We start from the raw sequence: 9,178 nt of genomic DNA, 5'->3' as shown, positions 1-9,178 counted from the left end.
TAGCAAACATGAATCAGCAGCAGTGGCACTACCCAACAGAGACAGCCAGGCCTCAGCCAATCAGCGTGGAGTCAGCAGGAGGGCCCGGGACCAACAGGAACTCCTCCAAAAGTTCTGCAGGAGGAGGTTTCTCTCACTAATTTAGGCAGGAAAGAGGCCTGGAGGCTGAGAAGCTGAGAAGTAATCAAGTCATCGGAGAACTGGAATTCCTACCATCCCATACCTGCAAAGCAAGTAGGTGACTAAGCTACAGGAGCAAGCTGCAACAGGGTCTTGTGTACTCACAACCCTTCAAGCAAATCAAGAATAGAGCAGCTGGTTTACAAACATGGCACAAGATATTTCATGTGGATAGTGCTAACCAAGAACTATACTAGGTAGAGAATTCTGAAGAGCATAGTTCTAATTTAAAAAGTGAAAACAGTAAGTTCACTCATCTTCCCATCCCACTCCCACCCACCTGACTGCTAAGCTCAGGAAAACGTGATCTAATGGCAGTATCATAAATGTCTTAATCAATATGACACAGTGCCAGATATATGGTTCTAGGGAAAAGACAACTACTTTTTGTAGATTTTCTTCTTCTGTAACAGCATTTTTATAACAGTACTTTAAAAACTAATCTTTTTAGGTTAGCAAACACAGTAACAGGTTTCCTTGTGGCACTTTCATATGTATGTGTCATTATACCTTGTCATCAACCATTCCCCTCCCCCACTGGCTTTCTCTATGCTGTCTCCTTCTAGATGGTTCTTTTCCAACCCCATGTAGTTTCTCCATCTGCTTTTTTTTTCTACATCATTCCATAATGCTCTCTACTTTCATCCTCCCTCAGATCTTCCTCCAATCTCATGGTCCCTTTGTATTTTCTTGGTATAAGCATGTTGTCTTAGGGTTTTAGTGTTGTGAATAATACAATGACCAAGGCAACTCGTATAAGGTCAACATTTAATTGGGATGGCTTATAGGTCAGAGGTTCAGTTCATTATCACCAAGACAAGAGCATAGCAGCATCCAGGTAGGCATGGTGCAGGAAGACCTGAGAGTTCCACATCTTCATCTGAAGGCTGCTAGCAGAATGCTGGCTTCCTGGCAGCTAGGATGAGGGTCTTAAAGCCCACACCCACAGTGACACACTTACTCCAACCAGGTCATGCCTACTCCAACAAGGCCATACCTAATAGTGCCATTTCTTGGGACAAGCATATACAAACCTTCACACATGTCAGTCTTATTTTCTTCAGTAGGAGTTGAACTTGAATGTAAAAGAAACAAACTTCCCTTGATAAACATTACTTCAATATCTTTTCCATGAATTGTTAACCCTTCCAAGGCTTAGAAAAGATTTAATAATATCTTTATAATCCAATCTACAACTGTCTTCATCCCATTCAATTCTCAAGCTTTGGCCATATTTATGTGGCAGACACACAAATAAAAATAAAATAAACCTTTAGAAGATATTTTCACCACTAGAACTTTCTGCACAGTCAGTCCGTACCGACTTTTTTTGCCACCAAACTTGGGAGTCACAGCCCACATTGTACATCAGGTCTGACCACCTATATAGTCCACAAAAAGATCCAACCTTTTTTTTTTTTTTTTTTTTTTTTTTTAAGGAGCTTTATTCAACCTAGCTACAGTGAGAAGCAAGAAAAGGAGAAACTGTGAATAGTCCAAATCAGTCCTCAGGGTCCTGAAGTGAGTTTAAAGTGTAAATAGGAGCCAAACATAGCAGGGCTAAGCTGTCCTGGTCAAACTGTGCGCACACCACTGACCCAGCCTTGGCTGGGCTTCAGGCTCACCCAGTAAAGTGGTCAACAAGTTGTTAGAATGGTGTGGAATCTCTTTCACATGCTCCCCCTCTAGCTGTCCCTTGTTGCTTTTCCCAGAATGAGATTCCTGGGGAAATTACCATTTGTTTGGAATTTGTTGTTTCTATAGTCTGATAGATTGAGACACACACACACACATACACACACACTGTCTCTTTAGAATATTTCATTTCTGTTAGGCCAATTATACCTCAACTAAACCTATCTTAAACAACAACCTCTTCTCCCAATAACCAGTTCTCTTCATCCATATTTTGTCTCTGCCGTGTTCTGTCATTTCTCTTGTCATCAGTCAATAAAGACAGCATTTAATCATTACTTCCCTATTCTGAGCTCTTTTTTAAAATCATGCTTCCCCCAAATTTTTTATATTGTTGCCACTTTAAAACAGTGTTTTCATCAGTAGGGACTCTGACATTCTGTGTAGAGGATCAGAGCTTATCTAAGGTTCGTAGGATCTGAGCCCTGTGGAGGCTGCAGGTCTGGGATTCTGAGTCCCTAGGCTTACAGAGCACAGTCTCCAGCTACTTGAGCAGGAGCTTCCATGCTGACTCAAAACTAGATATAGCAAGCATTTTCACTCCGCATGCAAGTGTATGTATGTGTCATCCACACCTCTCAGTCTTGAGATCTCAGACTGAGAACTGGCACTCTCACAGAGTGGGGTTCAGTGAGAGAGGCCTCTCCTCCTGCTCCCTTTTTAAAACACTAAGTTCTAAAAATAAACAGCAAAGCATTGAACAGACTTTGTATTGCAAAATCATCTGTCTTCTCCATTATAAAGACTAACCTTTTGTCTCAGGCTGGCTGTAATCACCTATGGCTGCTGTACTTAGCTGCTTGGGCTACCCTGAATAGATCAGGGTCATGTGGAGAATGGCATTCCTTGCCAGATTCTTATTTTCTCTAATTCTGCAAACAAACTACAGCTGATTAGGCATCCAAAAGCCAAGGAATAGTTCTGGTGCCAATGAAACTGCTGAACTGACTTTGCTTCAAACACACTGTTTGGAGGGGGAGGGATCATGTGGGACAAATGGGAAGGATCAGGGAGGAGATGAGGGAAAGGAAAGAATAATTAGAATATATTGTATGAAAAATTATTCTCAATTAGAAAGCACACTCAGAGTCATTATTAAAACCCTATTGTATAATATCCATGAACTATGGCATACTGAGATAGAAGTGAGCTTGACACAGTCCTCCATTAGAAGAATTTCTAGAACTTGCTTTTTTACCGAGTTGATTATAGCCTACTCTAAACTGCAGTTTCATCTGCATGATCACACTGAAAGCTCAGAACCCCAAAGGGAGATAATGTTCCTCCATTCTACAAGAAGAGGCATGTGTAACCCTCTCAAGCTTCTCATAGCTAGGTGGCAGGGCTGGAGTTCACAGCCAGAGCTTTTTTCTATATTGATAACTCCCTGCTGTCTCTGCTCTTTCCCAAGAGGGAATTAAACTGAGTAGAATAGGTAAAAGTTCAGCAGAAAGCAGAGAGGAACAAGACACCACTACTTTGGATTGCAGAAGACACTGTTTAGACACAGCCGTGTGCTGGTGCAGAGGCCCTGGAAAGCAGGCGTGAGCCTGATTCTGTAAGGAGTTATTTTGTTCATGATAAGATGCACTGAAGGTCAGTGGAAGGATTAAAAAATATAGTCCATTGTTTTTCTGGAGACAGAACATCTGAAGAACAATGGTCCATGAAGAAGTCAGGGTAGAAAGACACATCTCCCAAACTGTGTGCTTCACCAAGAGCTGCACAATTCATATACTTTGACCAAACCCTTTCATGTACTAGTCAAGGTTTCACCAGCAAAGCACATGAAGAGTTGATTGACAGCAGCCATTACCTGTGTATCAGTATCAGTATCAGTATCAGTATCAGTATCAGTATCAGTATCAGTATCAGTATCAGTGTAATTTCTGGACATGTCAGCAAATAATAAGCACCATGGTTTACTTTGCGTAGCTAGGAGGAGCTTTATATAGCTGTTAGGAAGAACTAACCTTCCAACAAGTTCCCACACATCTTTCATGATGAAGGAGAAATACATGCTGCCTTTTCTTTAATGTTGATACCCAAATATGGTGTCTCCCTGAGCTTTCTGTGTTTTCTGATGTTGATCTGAGCAGAGTGGTTTTCAAGTCACCCAAGGGTCATGTCAACCAGAAATTCTGAAAATAGCATTCAGGACTGCCATCACCAACTCAAACTGTTTGCAAATGAATGATAGTTCATGTGTTATTTAGAAATGAATTGCCAGTACCACCCTTTGGAAACCCAGGAGTCATCTACCATGACACTCTCCTCAGCCATCGGCAGTAACTGCCAGGAGTTCTTTGGCTACAGGACTTGACAATTCACATCTGATCAATTAAAAGTGAACTCAAACAATATAAGCTGTTCAAATAACAACTGCATCTTCACAGACATGTGAAGTAACAAAGGGATTCAGACTTCCAGCAGGAAACTTGAATAGTAAACTTGGAAGAATTTTAAGATTTTACCTTGACCCATGGTTCTTTCTTCATGGATAAAAGACAAAGATGTCTCCTAAAGGAGACACACACACAAGAAATCAAACTATACAATGAAAAGACTGATAGGACAAAAAAATCCAAACAGGAGTTGGAGAGATGGCTCAGTGGCTAAGAGCACTGGCACGTCTTCCATAGGTCCTGAGTTCAATTCCCAGCAACCACATGATGGCTCATGACCATCTATAATGTAATCTGATGCCCTCTTCTGGCATGCAGGTATACATGCAGATAGATCACTCATATACATAAAATAAAAAAATTTTTAAATCCAAACAAATCAAATGAGACAGAAAAAATGTACAATTTTTTCACACCATTGAGTTCATTTTGTGTCAGCCAGCTACTCCTGGGCAAGCCTACTCTGATGTGTGGTCAGTTACCCAGTGAGACCATTGCAGTCTAATTTTTCCTTTTTTTTTTTTTTTTTTAGCAGAGATCAACTGCAGATAGTTTCTTAGTTAAGGCTAAGAGCCCTTTTCTACTTCCTCCCAGTCCAGTTGTTTCCGGTAGACACTACTTCCTTGTAGTCAACCATCACCTCTGGCTCTTACAAATGTACTACCTCCTTTTCTGCTTAGATCGCTGAGTCCTGAGGGAAGGGTTTTATGGAGACTTCACACTGAGGACAGGGTGCTCCTAAGTCTCTCACTGCACACATTGTCCATTTGGGACTCTCTACGTTAGCTCTCATCTACTGCAAAAAGCAGCTTTTCTGTACAGTATAGCAGAATGTCATTAGAAGTCATTCTGTGGCTTCTTCTATTATTCTTTCACAGAATAATAATATTAGGATTTCTCTCTAGTCTTGTGACCTATCTAGTCTCAGAGCTTGGCCATTTTAGCAGTGTTGGGTATTTCTTCAATGTCTTAAAGGTTTTATTATCATGGTTAGAGTTATCCTAAGATGTATATGTTTAGGCTACTGTACACCATACCTTATTAATCACCACAGATCGCTGCCTCTTCATCTGCCTCTCCTGTACTTCTAACCTGGAAGAACCCTGACATGTGTGCAGTTCTCATTGTGTATTTGTAGATTCCATGGTGTGTAGCCACACAAGACCTATCACTTTGCTCTAACATCAGGGAGGTCTGTTGGCCGTGTTGCACAGGCAGCAGTGCCCCAACTCTGAATAAAATACCCATGTGTCTCATCCAGCTGAGAGGAAAGGTCAGCCAATCTGGCTTGCTTTTAAAAGGTTGGTAGGAACAGTCTGTTAGGAACGAGTGCCCTCTTCTGACACAGATGAGGTTCTGCAGTCTCAAACCTGCTTAGTTTCTTAGAAACCACAGGAACTGCAGTGTGGGCTGTAAAGAGGCTTGGCCAGCTCAGGCACCAGCCCTTAGGTCAGCGGTTCTGGTGGTCACAACCCTTTTGGGGGATCGATGAACTTTTCACAGCGGTCACATGCCATACCAGATATTTACATTATGATTCATGACAGTAGCAAACTTACACTTATAAAGTAGCAACAAAAACAACTTTGTGGTTAGGGTCACCACATGAGGAATTGTATTATAGAGTCACAGCACCAGGAAGAGAAGGTTGAGAGCCACTGTCTGAGATACTTCTCTACTTTTGTCACATCTAGCCTAAGTCTGAGGCCAAATCAGATGTTGGATTGTGGCTGTGAGTATAACATCTTTACCTTTGATCATTCCTCTGCTTGGGTGTCCTCTTGGTCATCCTCTGCTTTATCCTCCCTGGAATCCTTTGGCCCAGGACTCATGTAGAGAGGCCCACATAAATTATTTCCCATCATCCTGAAGGACCTTTGTTTCCTGACAGGTAACTTCTCTGACTCTCTTTCCCTCACCCTGCTTTCACACATAACTCCTCTCTTTGTTTACCATCATCATAAATGCCATGGTGTGAGTTCTGTCTGTCACAGGAATCTACTCCACCTGAATTGCTTCCTAGGAGTTCCCCCATGTTGCTCTCCCAGACCTGAGGTACTCCTGCTACCAAGTGGGAAGCAGTAATGGGGGAAAAGATTGATAAAGACAGGCAAGCACCCCTTCAACAGCCATGGTCCAGACATAGCCTGCCTGCTCCCTTACACATGAGCAGATGAGAGTAGACTAGACTGCAAACCCCTAAAAAGAATACATACTGTGGTCCCTGACACCTAATCCTGACCATCTACAATGGCTCTACAGTGCAGGGACTATGTGGACAACCTGGAAGAGAGAGAAAGAGAGAGAGAGAGAAAGAGAGAGAGAGAGAAAGAGAGAGAGAGGGAGAGAGAGAGAGAGAGAGAGAGAGAGAGAGAGAGAGAGAGTCTTAAACTAGCAACCCCACTCTATGCTTGTTTCTGAGTGGCTCAAATAGTCTAAGCCACCTTCCCTATAAAAGAAAATTATAACCTTATGACAGATTAAGCTTTCTGAATTTCATAGTCAGACTTTATATAGAGAGTCAATAAGTATCTGGCAAACTGCTTCTAACCTGGTGTCCTGTAGTTTTATAACAAATACCTGTAAAATCCCAGGAAAAGATAAATCTAATAATGATACTAAACACTAACATTGAAGACTCAGAAACCTAGCGCCAGAAGATGTGATTTGAATCTGAGGTGTCCTGCATGGCTCTTTGGCTCGTGATGCTGTCTGGAGAAACTGTGGAACCTTTAGGTGTGAGGTGTCTGGTGGAAGTCCTTCATGAAGCATTGGCCTTAGAACATGGTAGCCTAGCCTCAGGTCCTTATCCCCACTCTGTGCTCCACATTAGTATAAGAACGTGGTAGTCACTATGCTGTGCTCCCACCAACACACTGAGCAGCTTGGCCGAGTCCTCCTAACTATGGTGACCTGTAACCTTCTGAGACCATGAGCCTAGATAAACCGTTCCTCCATTGTTTCTGGTGTTTTGGTTACCACGATGCAAAGGTAACTAAGAGGGTAAGATGAATCTCCATAAACTTTAAGGCTTTTAGAATTGAACTCAAGAAAAAGAAAAGAACAAGAGGACAAGTTGGCTGTCAGAAAAATCAGAGCAGACGAACATGAAAGTAAACAGAAAAAGTCACTTTCTTATATCAGAGGATCCTCCCAACTCTCCAGTCTAGTGCAGAAGTGGAGAAGGTAAACTCAGCTCTGGGATTTCACCTCCATAGGATGCAGAAATCTTAAAGAAATGAGAATGGCATCCTCCCGCAGTTCAAAGCATCAGCACGAAGGTTGGCCTCCTATCTCTCTGTCCTTAGTTTTCAGTGATAAATCAAGAGTAGCATAAGAGTTGACAGTCGTCCTGATGGTTGTTCTTGACTGTCAATTTGACAAGATCTAGAAACAGGAGTCTGGACATATCTGTAAAGAATTACTTAGACTTAGTTCATTGGCATGTGGAGACCCATCCTAAATGTGGATGGCGCCATTCTGAAGGCTGGGAAGCCAGGATACATAAAAGAGAGAAAGCTAAGCAAACACGAGCATTCATCGTTTTGAGCATAGATAAAATGTGACCACTCAGCCTCTCACCGTGACTGCATCGATGGAATGTGTCCCCTCAAACTGTGAGTCAGAATGAGCCCTTCCTTAAATCAGGGGCTCTATCCCAGTAGCAAGGAAAGTAATGGGTACAGGAACTTGTCCCCAAGACTGTGTGCCCAGTTTGACTGTTCCCCTGTGCAGTCAAGCACTGGAAATGAAGGGCATCAAGCGCATGCCCTCCATATACAGCCTCATCTTCTTACAGATTACTCCAAGCTATTTTCCAGCCAATAAAGAGAAAAAGCAAAATTAAAAATCTTTCTTTCCTTAAACTGTACTCATAACCAGAAGAAGCAATTGAACACTGTGTTATTAAATAGCCTTGCCAGCCCTAGGACAAAAGCCTACCTGGTATTTCTCAAGATTGTCTTAGTTCATATTTCTTTTGTTTCCCCCCCCCCCCCCCACTATCCTTCAAAGACCAAAAAACATGGTTTAAAAATACTGTTGTCCAAGTTGTTGAAAACCTAGATAAAACATGACCACTTCTGATGTGAATAGCAAGTACAGTTGGGTCAAAGTACTGCAGTGATTGCTTATCTAAAGATTCCCACCCTTGCTTGTCTTCCTTTGTAAATCAAAGGAGTATAGTGATTGCTAAGGAGGATTATTAAAGCCAATCTGTATAGCCCAAGTCTTGCTTGTCTGCTTGTTTTTGTTGTTGCTTTTGTTTATTTGTTGAATGCTTTGCTGGCCAGGAGCTCACTGTGTAACCCAGGCTGGTCAAACTCATTCTCAGAGTGTGGGGATTACAGACATGGGCTACTACTCCTGCTTTTGACTCATTTTTTTTTAATCAAATGAGACACATAAACCATCAGGAGGAAAACTCATAACATCAAAACATTTACTTAAAACCTACATCCCAAGCCGGGCTGCTCACGACCACCTGTAACTCCAGCTCCAGGGGAGCACAAAACCTTCTCATTTCCAAGGGGTGTTAGCACACAGTAGTGTATACACACGTACACTTTCACTTAAAAATTTCAGGCAGGAATCTAAATCTTAGGCTAGAACAAAGAAGTAGACTTTGGGCATGAGAAGACTTTGGGCTAAGACAGGGAAGTAGGCTTAGATATTTTGATTATCCTGATAAGCTCTTAGAAACAACATTCATTGGAATGGTCTCGGGACTTTGTTTATTGCTTTGTTTATTCTTTGACTATTTGTGTTTATTGTCTTGCTTGTTCCTTGACTATTTGCATCTATTGTATTGCTAGTTCCTCAACCTAGAACTGACATTAATGCTTGCATGTAATTAAAATGGCATAAAAGCAGATTGGGAAAAAAAAAATAAAATGCAT

Source organism: Arvicanthis niloticus, chromosome 4 (genome assembly GCF_011762505.2).
Source record: "Arvicanthis niloticus isolate mArvNil1 chromosome 4, mArvNil1.pat.X, whole genome shotgun sequence".
Taxonomy (NCBI): Eukaryota; Metazoa; Chordata; class Mammalia; order Rodentia; family Muridae; genus Arvicanthis; species Arvicanthis niloticus.
This window is presented reverse-complemented; position numbering follows the sequence as displayed.